At 35.4% G+C, this 14114-nt stretch overlaps 1 protein-coding gene and 1 long non-coding RNA gene across 6 annotated transcripts in view; one reads left to right on the forward strand and one right to left on the reverse strand.

Moving 5' to 3' along the window:
- The window catches only part of LOC107973861 (uncharacterized), an 86345-nt gene that overhangs the window by 60618 nt on the left and 11613 nt on the right, over positions 1 to 14114 (forward strand). Inside the window, exon 3 of one of the 2 annotated variants that reach the window (XR_008546668.2) lies at positions 8755 to 8796. The exons of the other annotated variant lie outside the window; for it this stretch is intronic. This is a non-coding gene — a long non-coding RNA (uncharacterized LOC107973861). The remainder of the gene's footprint in view (positions 1 to 8754; positions 8797 to 14114) is intronic. 2 annotated transcript variants of the gene reach the window in all.
- Positions 1 to 14114, reverse strand: part of TFPI (tissue factor pathway inhibitor) — an 88043-nt gene that overhangs the window by 55580 nt on the left and 18349 nt on the right. The window contains exon 2 of one of the 4 annotated variants that reach the window (XM_009443845.5): positions 7263 to 7384. The exons of the other annotated variants lie outside the window; for them this stretch is intronic. The gene's annotated coding sequence lies outside the window, so the exon portion shown is untranslated. The remainder of the gene's footprint in view (positions 1 to 7262; positions 7385 to 14114) is intronic. 4 annotated transcript variants of the gene reach the window in all.

A 14114-nucleotide genomic window follows, 5' to 3' on the forward strand; every position in this document is an offset into this window, starting at 1 on the left:
TATATATCTTGGAAATTATCAGATATATGACTTGAAAATATGTTCTCTCATTTCAGTTTGTCTTTTTATTCTGTTGATTGTTTCTTTTGCCACACAGAGCTTTTTAATTTGATGTAATCTTGTCTATTTTTGCTTTTGTTGCTTGTACTTTTGGTCTCATATTCAAAAAATCATTGCCAAGACCAATGTCAAGATTTTCCGCTATGTTTTTGTCTAGAAGTTTTACATTTTCAGGTAGTAACTATAATAGTTAAACTGATAGAAGAAGAGAATACAATAGTGGTTGCTAGGGCCTGGAGAGTGGGGAAAATAGAGTGCTTGTTGTTCAATGGGTACAAAGTTTTAGTTATGCTAGAATAGTAAATTCTAGAGATCTGCTGTACAACATATTGTTTATTGTTAACAACATGGTATTTTGTGTTTCAAAATTTCTTAAGAGGGCAGATCTATTTTGTCTTCCTATCACAAAACAAACAGAAAACGAAAACAAAATAAAAAGGCGGGGCGTGGTGGCTCATACCTGTAATCCCAGCACTTTGGGAGGCGGAGGTGGGTGGATCACGAGGGCAGGAGATCAAGACCATCCTGGCTAACATGGTGAAACCCCGTCTCTACTAAAAATACAAAAAAAAAAAAAAAACCCCAGGCACGGTGGTGGGCGCCTGTAGTCCCAACTACTCGGGAGGCTGAGGCAGGAGAATGGCGTGAACCCGGGAGGTGGAGATTGCAGTGAGCCGAGATCTTGCCCCTGCACTCCAGCCTGGGTGACAGAGCGAGACTCTGTCTCAAAATAAATAAATAAATAAATAAATAAATAATAAAAAACAGAGACACAACAAAACTTTGGAAGGTGTTGAATATGTCTATTATTTTGATTGTGTTGATGGGTATTTATTTGCATATGTACAAACTCATCAAATTTTACATAACAAAAAATGTGCATGTTTCACTGAGATACAATCACTATACAAGGAACTGCACATATTACTGTCTAAAATTTGATGAGTTTGTGCAGTTTTTTAATAGTGATTATATCTCAATGAAGTTGTTTAAAAACTTCAGTGAAATAAATAAATACATAAATAAATAAGGAACCAACTTTGTTTAAGTGAAACATGAGTTCTTATGCATGTGTTCAACACATGAATTATTTTAGCCCTTGAAACTCAACTATCACTATCCACCAACTCTTTAATTAATTGTTCAATTAAAATATACATGTATAGCAATAGGAATATTGTTAACCCATATGTCCATGGAATACAGCTTTATTAACTAGAGGGCAGTGTCTGTGTGCAGTTCCTTTTACCTTTAGACTTACAGGCTCCACTTATTTTCAATGTTATTTAGTTCAGCCCTCCTCCACCCCCAAACTCCTTCAGTCAGGTTGCCTTACACATTCATAGCAGAGTGAGATTTTCTTGTCACAGTCTGCATTCCTTCCAAATTCCTGACCTTTTAATTTATATTTTTTAAATTGTATAAATTAAGGTTCACTCTTTGTGCTGTAGCTGTCTATGGGTTTCAACAATTGCATAGTGACACATATCCACAGAATAGTTGTAGTATCATACAGAATATTTTCCTCTAAAAATTCTCTGTGCTTCATCCATTCATCCTCTCCTTCTCTCCTCTATTCCCTTTGAAGTTACTGATCTTTTTACTGTATCTATAGTTTTTTAAGTAATTCAATCATTCACAATTTTGTACAAATATTATTACAGTCAATTTTAGAACATTTTCATTCCCCCATAAGGAAATTCTCCACCCTTTAGGCTTCACCCTCTTCCCTTAAAGTTCTCCATCTCTACATTAGTAGGAAACAATTATTTGGCTTCTGTCTCTATGTATTGCCAATACTGAAAGCTTTAGTTAAATGGAATAATATAATATGTGGCCTACTATGTCTGGCTTCTTTCACTTAGCATACTGTTTTCAGGCTCCATTCATGCTGTAGCATATATGATTGCTTTCTTTTTATTGCTGAAAATATTTTATAGTATAAATATACCAAAATTTATTTATTCATTCATCAGTTAATGAAAATTTGTGCTGTTTCTACTTTTTGCTTATTATGAATAATGCTGCTATGAACATTTGTATACAAGTTTTGGTGTGAACATAGGTTTGCATTTCTCTTGGGTATATAACTAGGGGTAAAATTCTTGAATCACATGGCAATTCTATGTTTAACCATTTGAGGAATTTCCAGACTGCTTTCCAAAGTAGCTGCACCATTTTCCTTTCATACCAGTAATGTCTTCCTTTCTTTTTTGAATGACACTCATCACCATTTATATATTTATGTGCATTTATATATTTATGTGTGCTGTGTCCACCACTAAAATGTTTTCTATTCTTAGCACAGGCACTTTACATAGGATTCACAACTCTGTGTTCAATACCCCAAACAATGACTGATACAAGTAATACTTGATGAATAATTAATAAATTAGAATAAACTTTGTGCGTTAAAATTAGGCTGCAGTACAGATCTTTGGATATATGCATGGTGTTTTATTACTACCAATTCCACCAAAAAATAAAGAGATCAGAAACAAGTATTGTGAAATGGTGCCATAAATATTTTTAAAATTGTGTCTTGTATTGCTTTTCATTTTTTAAAGGTATGAAATACTTCAATTAAAATTGTTTTAAAGAATCTGTAATGAAAATGAAACAAATGACATAGATTTAACATTTTTTAAATTTTGCTGAAATGATAGGTATTTTTCAAGTCAAAGAAAACAGATAAGAATGATTGCTGAAATTCCAGCAAAAGAGAAATGTGAGTCTGTGGGAAAGATGACTAAAGAAAGGTGGGCTTAGAAAAGAGATAATTAGGTAGAAGAAATGCATAATTTGCTATTTTACTCTTTCTTTATAATATTAATATTTATGAGAGAATATGTGAAAGAGAGGTCAATGTTCTGTATTGAATCTACTAAGAGAGGACCCAAGAAAGGAAAGGAAAGAAAAAAGGAAGACCTTTGAGACTTTCACTTTTTATGAACTCTTCTATGAACTTCATATGAACTATAATCCCCCTAATAGTCCTAACCTATAAGAAGTATGATGTGCATCTTAAGAAAACTGAGGTTCATAAAGGGAATATAACCTTCCAAGTAGCATAAAACAGAGTAATATTTGCACTCATAACTCTGTGAGTCCAGAATTCATGGACACTTCACCATACAAAGCTGACTTCCCAATAATTACTTTGTCTCCAGCATCATCTGGAAAGCATTCTGCCTCCAGTTGTCTTCATAATTATTCTGGTTTGCTTGGCAAGTAGCTCCTTTCTTTCTCCCTTCCTCCCTTCCTTTTTTTCTCCTTCCTCCCTCTTTCCCTCTCTCTTTCTCAGCTCTTCCTTTCTTTTTTGAGTTCGTTTAGTGGTTAAGAAGAGGGGGTTTGTAGTAAGACTGTTTTAGGGGCTGAATTGTGTCCCCTTTCAAATTTATATGTTAAAGTTTTAACTCCCAGTACTTCAGAATTCAACTGTATTTGAAAACAAGGCCTCTAAAGAGGTTACTAAGAATAAATGATGTCATTGTTGTTGAGTCCTAATCCAATATGACTGGTATCCTTATAAAAACAGGAGATTAGGACACATAGAGGAAAGACTGAACATCTATAAATCAAGGACAGAAGGCTCAGAAGAAACCAATCTTACTGATCACCTTGATCTCAAACTTATAGCCTCCAGGACCATGAGGAAATAACAAACTATTCATTTTTAGCACTTTGTTATGGCAGCCCTAGCCAACGAAAACAGACTATAAAGCTTCAAATATCAGTTCCGTAACTTACTAATTATATGAATTTGATACTATATTTACTTCCTATTTGTCTCTATTTACTTATCTATAAAATGAGTATTTTACTAGAACCTACTACATAGTATTATGAGGATTAAATATAAAAGAATTAGAATAGTGACTAGCTTGATAATGTTAGCTATTATAATTTTTATAAGTAATCCTTGAAAACCTCTTGGGTACACTGTAGAAACAGAAGCTCAGTATTTATAGATCTTATTCTGCATTGAGAATGTCATCTCAGACTTTTTGAAGGTCTAAAAATATAACTGAAAAATAGCACTGATTTGGAAAGAGTTTAGGATCAAACCGAGAGACATTTTTGTTTGAATTTGGTTAAGCATGGGAGCTTAGATTTGAAAGACTACAAGTGGTAAGGTGAAGCAGTACAGGTCTCAATGTAAAAGGCATGTTCTAAAGATTCAGATCCATTGGAGCTAAAATATTTTGGCAATTTGGCTTTGGTGACCAGAAGAAAAAACCTCGAAAGGAATAGCAACAGATATTGACAAAAATGAAATTTATGGGATGAAAAAAAAGAGCAAGAAGCTCACATAGAATTAAAGAGAGTAATAGGATTAAATCATAACATTAAATTTCCAGTTCATTATTTTGGGAAAAGCATGATACAACTAGCAGGCAGTTATTGATCTGTTTTATCATTAGTTTTGGGGTATACACATTATTTTATCATCTTTAAGTGAATCTAGAAAAAAATTTATGGTGCTAACATGTATACTAAAAGCATGGTACTTATCTAAAGTTTCTAGTTCAGATTTTTCTCTTTATTACATATTGTTGAATTTTTTTCTTTTTTAAATTTTTACTATTAATCTCTAAGCTCAATGAGTACTTTGCCATGTCTAAAAGAAGGAAATTTCATTTTAGCTGCTGATTTATGGTGTACCAGTGGAAGACAGGAGAGACAAAACCTGACAACCAGAAAAGAAAAAAAAATAAATTGAAGAATCTTTCTAATTTTCTGCTCAGCAGTGGCTAATGTTGTTGTCCTCTTGTTGTTGATTACTTCCATCCACTCAATTTGGCTGATCTCCAGGGGGCCTACCCTTCTGTCCACTAAAACCTGGCAGCCTGTTTTTTGTTTTGTTTTGTTTTGTTTTATCTTTAACTGATGTGCTTTCATTTTGTTTTATTTTATTTTGATTGTTTTTCATTTTGGGTGAGTTTACAGCACACTAATACCAAAGAAAATGAATAAAGAAAACATTAGAATAAAACTATGTTGGAGGAGAAGGGGAACAACAAACTCTACAGGAATTCTGATAGCTTTCTATTTCCTTTTTTTGAAGTTTACTTTTTGTAAGTAGTATTCTCAATTGTAAATCCACAAAATATTGAGAATAACTAGGATCTGCAAATGGATTTTTGTTAATAAACATTCTTTACTAGATTTCCAACTGTATTTCCCCAATGGAGAACTTGCATAATCTCAGGGAGAGGTTTGAGAGCCAGATTTTTCTCAGGAAAAGAGTATTTCCTGAATAAATACATTGTGGGAATGCAAATGTTTGAGCAGTTTCCCAGGGGAGGTTTAAGGCTGTGTGACTGCACATTTGCCACGTACCAAATTCTAACAAGTCGGCACAGAGCCTGCTTTATCTCTTTATTAATGTCGCTGTTGGGTCCCACATTTTTGGGATGTCGAGTCATCACTATAAAGATTATTTTGGCATTAAGGTTCTTTATATATGACATAAAATTAAAAAGATAAAATTTTGTAAATTTGGCTGTATGCTGAATATATACCACATTTATTTAAAGCAATAATATTAGAAGTGCAAAGATGTATCATTATAAAACATCATTTTTTATAATGATTTACTATTTTCACAGTGGTTTCTTATCTGTTAGACTACATATTGACAATAATACTGTGCAAGTATGTTGAATAGTGCTATGCAGGTACGTTGAATTTATCTTAGAGCTACATAATATATTTTTCAGCATTATATGACTAGATGGCTAGTAAGTGACAAAGGCAGAACTAGAACCTGGACTACATTATCCCAGAACATCCTGAAAAATAAACAAAATATATGAAATAGAGGCCAAAGCCCAACCCAGGAAAATATAATAAATAAATATATTAATTAAATTTGTCTATATTTATTTTTGATTCAGTGAGTTGCCTAAATGTTTTCTATTTCTAAATTAAAATCTAAATTTCATTTATATTTATTATCATAAAGTACTTCTACATCACTCTATCCACATATATAGGAATCTGGGTTTCAGCCCAAACCCTAATTAACCTCATCAGAGAAGGGCATAGGTCATAAAGCTTAGAAACCTGGAGAATTGCCTCTCACACCTGGGAATAGGGCAAAGAAGTTCACCCAACAGTCAAACCCTGAATGAATGGATTAGTACAAGCCTAAACAAGAGAATGTCTAAAGAGATACTTGAAAATCTGTTAAGTATTATATTTATTTTCCCTTCAAACTTGAAAGGAAATACAAAGCATTTATATACCAGTTTTTTTTAAAAAAAGTCTTGGCTAAAGAGTTGAAAAGAGCAAACCCTGTTTTATTTCAGCCTCCTTTCAAACATGTCATTATGGTCAATTCAAATTATCTGGGATGAATTGTTATATGAAGATTAAGTCTGTTTAGATTTGCTCTGTAGATGCCATTTTATTACTATAGGAATGTTAAATTACAGTTTGTCCTTCTAATTATAACAATCATAATGTAAATAGCAGTTTCCATTGTTGAATCTTTATTATTATTGCTTTTCTCATTTGTATCTCATACTCACCTTAAAAGAACATTATCTTATGCTCATTTTATAAAGGTAAGAAACAGTGGTTCAAAATAACAAGTAAATTGTCCAAAAAACAGCAGTGTAACTATATTTGACCCTGAAGCAAATGCCTTTAATCACTGCTCTATGCTGTCAGATTTTTTTAAGATAGTGTTGGTAAAAAAAAAAAAATTAGTAAAAATCATATTTAACACTGATGTATAGATTGAGTAGTGTGACTCCTTTTTATAAAAATGGTAAGAATTTGAAAAAGGCAGTAAAGATTTGATACAGGCAGTCACCATCTTATAATGGAGTCATTCCAAACTATGTTGGTAGGACCAGTTTTTTGGAACACTGAACATACAATATTATAAATGAAATTTATGTTGATAGTTAACTGGTAAAAACAAACGAACACGAATAAAAAAGCCTCAATGCATGAGGATGAACTAGTCCAGATTTGAAGTTTGGTAAGAATGCTGTATCAGACCCAGTTCAAGGTGGCTTTTATTTGCTATCACTTCCAAACAGCCAATAAGTCTTAGAATGGATCTTCACCAGGTAAGAATACAATTGATTCTGTGAGTGAAGCTCTCAGGAGCTCTCTCAGTCTATTAGGGTTGCTGTAACAAAATATCACAGACTGTGTGGCTTAAACAACAGAAATTTGTGTCTCACAGTTCTGGAGGCTAGAAAATCCAAGATCAAGGTGCTGGTCCAATCATTCCTGGTGAGGGCTCTCTCTTGGCTTGCCAGTGGTGGCTGCTTTCTCCCTATGTCCTCACATGGCCTTTCCTGTCCTGTGTGCACATGGAGAGAAAGAAAGATATCTTTTCTCTAAGGCCTTCTTTAAGGCCATCAATCCTATTGAATTAGGATTGAACATTTATTATCTCATTTACGTTAATTACCCCCTAAAACCTTACCTTCAAATACAGTCACATTGGGGGTTAGGTATCCAACATTTTGGGGAAACACAACTCAGAGCAGGAACATTCCTAGTGTTTCAAGAAAGTGTCTCTAACTTGGTTGCAAGTTTGTCTTGGAAGTGGGGGTCACTGCCTTTCTATCAGTAGGCTGGAGCTGAAGATACATCAGCCCTAGAGTGCACTTTCTAATGTGCAATTCAATTCTTTCCTTTCCACATATCTATAGACTTTGATTCTCTGTTTCTTGTGGCATTACTAACCTTTAGGCAGGACTGGTCATATCAGTCACATTTCTATTGAAAATATAGCAATAGCCAACTTCTTATGTTGTACATTTTATGATAATTTGCCCAAACTATGGTGTTTGTTTATTCGTTTGTTTTTGGTTGTTCCTTAAGAGTGAAGAACTGGTCTGGGAAAGTGACTGTTTTCTAGAAGTGTTCTCCAATGAGAAAGTGTATTTTTTGCTCACAATAAGCAGGAAAGATTTGGCAGGGAAAACAGATCCTCACCGTCGAATTCCTTCTCTACCCTTATTTCTCAACTGTAATTGCAAATCACATGTAAGAGAGCAGAAGGCACTGCCCTGGAGGTCAATTCTTGTAACCTGAAATTGAGTAATATATTTGTTTTCTGATTCAGTTAGTTGTGCAGACTAACTATGAAAGTACCCAGAAGGCTTGTTTTGAAATTGGAGATCTTTTTCAAAATTGTGCATAATAAAATTCGCATACTAAACATTCTAAGGGCCCTAATCTAAATATGTAATATTTACCACAAGATTTTAGGAAAATGATCAGTTATTATCACGAATATGAAAAAAGGTGGAAAGACATTCCCAGTGGCAGCAGAGAGAAAACCTGGTAAATCCTACCCATATTGTCAACATTATCTCTTCACTTTTGGCATCGTCCCCTGACTTAATCACATGAATGGAATGGAAGTATTGCTTCTATATAAAATCTCTACTCAAGTGGTGTCTTTCAGAGCGTAAAATAACTTGATGGTTACGTTCTCTTCCTTCCTATGCTTTTTAAATCACTGTACCTCTTCCTGTGTTACACATTATATATTTATTTGCTTACTCTGTCTTTTCTCTCAAATGTAAGCTCTTTAAATATGGGAATCATGTTTGTTCTTTCTGGTACCCTCTGGAACTCAATGGATATTTGTGAAATAAATCTTTTATGAATTAAAAATTCAGTAAAAATTGTTTTATTTTGTATTTTTTTTTTTTACAGAAAGTAAAAGGTCCCTGGAGAAATTTAAAACAAATATATAAGGTAAAATTATTTTAAATGGTATGAATAAAAGTGAATATAATGGGTAATGGGCCTCGAGTATAAACTAATCCTTTATTAGGGAAGACAATTATGACTTAACTAATCATTTTTCCTTTCTTCCACCTTTGTTTCTCACAAAACCTGTCCATATTGTGTACTCATAAAATGTATTCTCAAAACTTCTATTAAATGGACAGTAATGGAGTCACAGTAGCATCCGGCCACAACTGACTTGCCAAGGAGTCAATACCTTTACAGACTCAGGCTAACTACTGTCTGTAGAAAGCTGTGTGGTATAGAGTTCTACAGAGGGCCAATACTAGAGAGGCTGCTGCAGTAAACTTAGTTGTTTATATTTTAGTTTCTGGCTTAGCTCATGATGGTAGAGTCTCTAATATGCTCTATATTCTACCAAAGAATTCCAAATTGTGCTTTCAAGGTCTTATTATATAAGATGTTTATTGTGTCTGAATGAATTCAGTCCGACAATGAATCATTAAAATGTGATGTATTTTATCAGCACCTTATTGATGTAATAATTCGTTTCTTTTTACAGTTATTACAAGTGTCAATAACAGAAAAATATTCACAGAAATTTTTCTGTTTTTTTGCAACCATTTGATCATAAATAAATTTTCATATCAATTTTTCTATTTAAAAATATCGATAGCATATTCCTCTTTTCATATGATTTATATGATCATGATAATCGTACAAGTTCTATGTCAACCAAAAATTTTATTTTTTCTCATCTCTGCAATGGGAAAAATTAAAAAAGGTTTACCAATGCAGTCACCTAGAAATTGACCATTTTATGTTCGATGCCATTTACAAAAATAGTTTATTTTTCATGTAAGTGATACATTGACATGTCTAAAGACAGCATTCTATTTGATATTATTAAAATTGTATTCATTATAGTTAAATAAAATTTTGCTATGACCTTTTATAATACACTTAAATACTTTCTTCCAAAGGTAGAAAGGATTGAGAGAATGAAGATTTCTTACCAACTGCTTTTATTTAAAATTTTTTTTCAAAATTGGAGTATTCTATTTATTTTTAGCTACATATTTAACTAATTGTTCTATTCTTTTAGTACTTAAAATATTAAACTGTCTTTTTACATTGGAAAAGTAATACATGTATATTTTTCCAAATCATAAAACATAAAGCAGAATAAAGAAAATACAGAATAACCATCAATCTACCTATTCAGAAGCAACCTCTGGTTGTATATGATTTCTTATGCATGTTAATATGTATAAGTGTGTGTATATGTGTGATTATATTTATATGAGCATATGTGAATGATCATTGCACATATATTGTTTGGTAACCTCCTTTGTCATTGAATGAGATAATACTGATAACTTTGAGTTGCAGGCAAGATGGCTGAATAGAAACAGCTCTGGTCTGCAGCTTCCAGTGAGATCAATGCAGAAGGCGCGTGATTTCTGCATTTGCAACTGAGGTACCCAGCTCATCTCACTGGGACTGGTTAGACAGTGGGTGTAGCCCATGGAGAGCAAGCCGAAGCAGGGTGCTGCGTTGCCTCACCTGGGAAGCACAAGGGGTCAGGGAACTCCCTCCCCTAGCCAAGGGAAGCCTTGAGGGGCTGTGCCATGAAGAACAGTGCATTCTGGCCCAGATACAATGCTTTCCCCATGGTGTTTGCAACCCGCAGACCAGGAGATTCCATCGCGTGCTTACGCCATTGAGGCCCTGGGTTTCAAGAAAAAAATTGGACAGCCTCTGGGCAGTCACCTACGAAGCTGCGGGAGTTTTTTTTTCTTACCCCAGTGGTGTCTGGAATGCCAGTGAGACAGAACCGTCATCCCCTGGAAAGGGGGCTTAAGCCAGGGAGGCAAGTGGTCTAGCTGAGTGGATCTCAGCCCCATGGAGCCCAGCAAGCTAAGATCCACTGGTTTGAAATTCTTGCTCCTAGCACAGCAGTCTTAAGTCGACCGGGATACTCCAGCTTTGTCAGGGGAGGGGCATCCGCCATTACAGAGGCTTGAGTAGCCGGTTTTCCCCTCACAGTGTAAACAAAGCCCCAGGGAAGTTCTAACTGGGCGGAGCCCAGCACAGCTTCTCAAACCCACTGTAGCCAGACTGCCTCTCTAGATTCTTCCTCTCTGGGCAGGGCATCTCAGAAAGAAAAACAGCAGCCCCAGTCAGGGGCTTATAGATCAAACTCCCATCTCCCTGGGACAGAGCACCTGGGGAAGGGGTGGATGTGGGCGCAGCTTCAGCAGACATAAACATTCGTGCCTGCCAGCTATGGAGCGAGCAGCAGATATCCCAGCACAGTGTTCGAGCTCTGCTAATAGACAGACTGCCTCTTCAAGTGGGTTCCTGACCCCCGTGCCTCCTGACTGGGAGACACCTCCCAGCAAAGGTCAACAGACACCTCATACAGGAGAGCTCCAGCTGGCATATGGTGGGTTCCCCTCTGGGATGAGGCTTCCAGAGGAAGGAATAGCAGTAATCTTAGCTGTTCTACAGCCTCCACTGGTGATACCCAGGCAAACAGGGTCTGGAGTGGACCTCAAGCAAACTCCAGCAGACCTGCAGCAGAGGGACCTGACTGTTAAAAGGAAAACTAACAAACAGAAAGGAATAGTATTAACATCAACAAAGAGGACATCCACACAGAAACCCCATACAAACGTCACCAACATCAAAGACCAAAGGTACATAAATCCAGAAAGATGAGGAAAAACCAGCACAAAAAGGCTGGAAATTCCAAAAACCAGAACATCTCTTCTCCTCCAAAGGATCACAACTCCTTGCCAGCAAGGGAACAAAACTTGATGAAGAATGAGTTTGATGAATTGACAGAAGTGGCTTCAAAAGGTGGGTAATAACAAACTCCTCCAAGCTAAGGGAGCATGTTCTAACCCAATGCAAGGAAGCGAAGAACCTTGAAAAAAGTATGGAGAAATTGCTAACTAGAATAACCAGTTTAGAGAAGAACATAAATGACCTGATGGAGCTGAAAAACACAGCATGAGAACTTCGTGAAGCATACACAAGTATCAATAGCTGAATCAATCTAGCAGAAGAAAGGATATCAGAGATTGAAGATCAACTTAAGGAAATAAAGCATGAAGACAAGATTAGAGAAAAAAAAGAATGAAAAGGAATGAAGAAAGCCTCCAAGAAATATGAGACTATATGAAAAGACCAAACCCACATTTGATTGGTGTACTTGAAAGTGACAGGGAGAATGGAAAGAAGTTGGAGAACACTCTTCAGGATATTATCCAGGAGAACTTCCCCAACCTAGCAAGACAGGCCAACATTCAAATTCAGGAAATACAGAGAACACCACAAAGATACTCCTCGAGAAAAGCAACCCAAAAACACATAATCATCAGATTCAACAAGGTTGAAATGAAGGAAAAAATGTTAAGGGCAGCCAGAGAGAAATGTTGGGTTTCCCATAAAGGGAAGCCCATCAGATTAACAGTGGATCTCTCTGCAGAAACTTTACAAGCCAGAAGAGAGTGGGGGCCAATATTCCACATTCTTAAAGAAAATAATTTTCAAGCCAGAATTTCATATCAAGCAAAACTAAGCTTCATAAGTGAAGGATAAATAAAATATTTTACAGAGAAACAAATGCTGAGAGATTTTGTCACCACCAAGCTTGCCTTACAAGAGCTCCTGAAGGAGGCACTAAATATGGAAAGAAACAATCGGTACCAGCCACTGCAAAAACATAACAGATTGTAAAGACCATCAACACTATGAAGAAACTGCATCAACTAACAGGCAAAATAACCAGCTAGCATCATAATGACAGGATCAAATTCACACATAGCAATATTAAACTTAAATGTAAATGGGTTAAATGCCCCAGTTAAAAGACATAGACTGGCAAATTAGATAAAGAGTCAAAACCCATTGGTGTGCTGTATTCAGGAGTCCCATGTCACGTGCAAAAACACACATTGACTCAAAATAAAGGGATAGAGGAATATTGACCAAGCAAATGGAAAGCAAAAAATAAAAAATAAAAAAATAAAAAAAATCAGGGGTTGCAATGCTAGTCTCTGATAAAGCAGACTTTAAACCAACAAAGATTGAAAGAGCCAAAGATGGGCATTACATAATGGTAAAGGAATCAATGCAACAAGAAGAGCTAACAATCCTAAATACATATGCACCAAATACAGGAGCACCCAGATTCATAAAGCAAGTTATTAGAGACCTATGAAGAGATTTAGACTCCCACACAATAATAGTGGGAGACTTTAACACCCCACTGTCAATATTACACAGATCAACGAGACAGAAAGTTAAAAAGGATATCCAGGAGCTGAACTCAGCTCTGCAACAAGCAGACCTAATAGACATCTACAGAACTCTGAACCCCAAATCAACAGAATATATATTCTTCTCAGCACCACATCACACTTATTCTAAAATTGACTGCATAATTGGAAGCAAAACACTCCTCAGCAAATGCAAAAGAACGGAAATTATAACAGTCTCTCAGACCACAGTGCAATCAAATTAGAACTCAGGATTAAGAAACTCACTCAAAACCATACAAGTACATGGAAACTGATCAACCAGCTCCTGAAGGACTACTGGGTAAATAACAAAATTAAGGCAGAAATAAATAAGTTATTTGAAACCAATGAGAACAAAGACACAACATACCAAAATTTCTGGGACACAGCTAAAGCAGTATTTAGAGGGAAATTTATAGCACTAAATGCCGACAGGAGAAAGTGGGAAAGATCTAAAGTTGACAACCAAACATTGCAATTAAAAGAACTAGAGAAGCCAGAGCAAACAAATTGAAAAGCTAACAGAAGACAAGAAATAACTAAGATCAGAGCAGAAATGAGGGAGATAAAGACAGGAAAAACTCTTCAAAAAATCACTGAATCCAGGAGCTGGTTTTTTAAAAAGATTAACAAAATAGACAGACCGTTAACCAGACTAATGAAGAAGAAAAGAGAGAAGAATCAAATAGACACAATACAAAATGATAAAGTGGATATCACAACTGATCCCACAGAAATACAAACTACCATCAGAGAATACTATAAAAACCTCTAAGCAAATAAACTAGAAAATCTAGAAGAAATGGATAAATTCCTGGACACATACAACCTCCCAAGACTAAAACAGGAAGAAGTCAAATGCCTGAATAGACCAATAACAAGTCCTGAAATTGAGGCAGTAATCAATAGAATACCAACCAAAAAAAGCCCAGGACCAAAGAAATTCACAGCCGAATTCTACCAGAAGTACAAAGAGTAGCTGGTACTATTCCTTCTGAAACTATTCCAAACAAT

This window comes from Pan troglodytes, chromosome 13 (genome assembly GCF_028858775.2).
Source record: "Pan troglodytes isolate AG18354 chromosome 13, NHGRI_mPanTro3-v2.0_pri, whole genome shotgun sequence".
In the NCBI taxonomy this organism is placed as follows: domain Eukaryota; kingdom Metazoa; phylum Chordata; class Mammalia; order Primates; family Hominidae; genus Pan; species Pan troglodytes.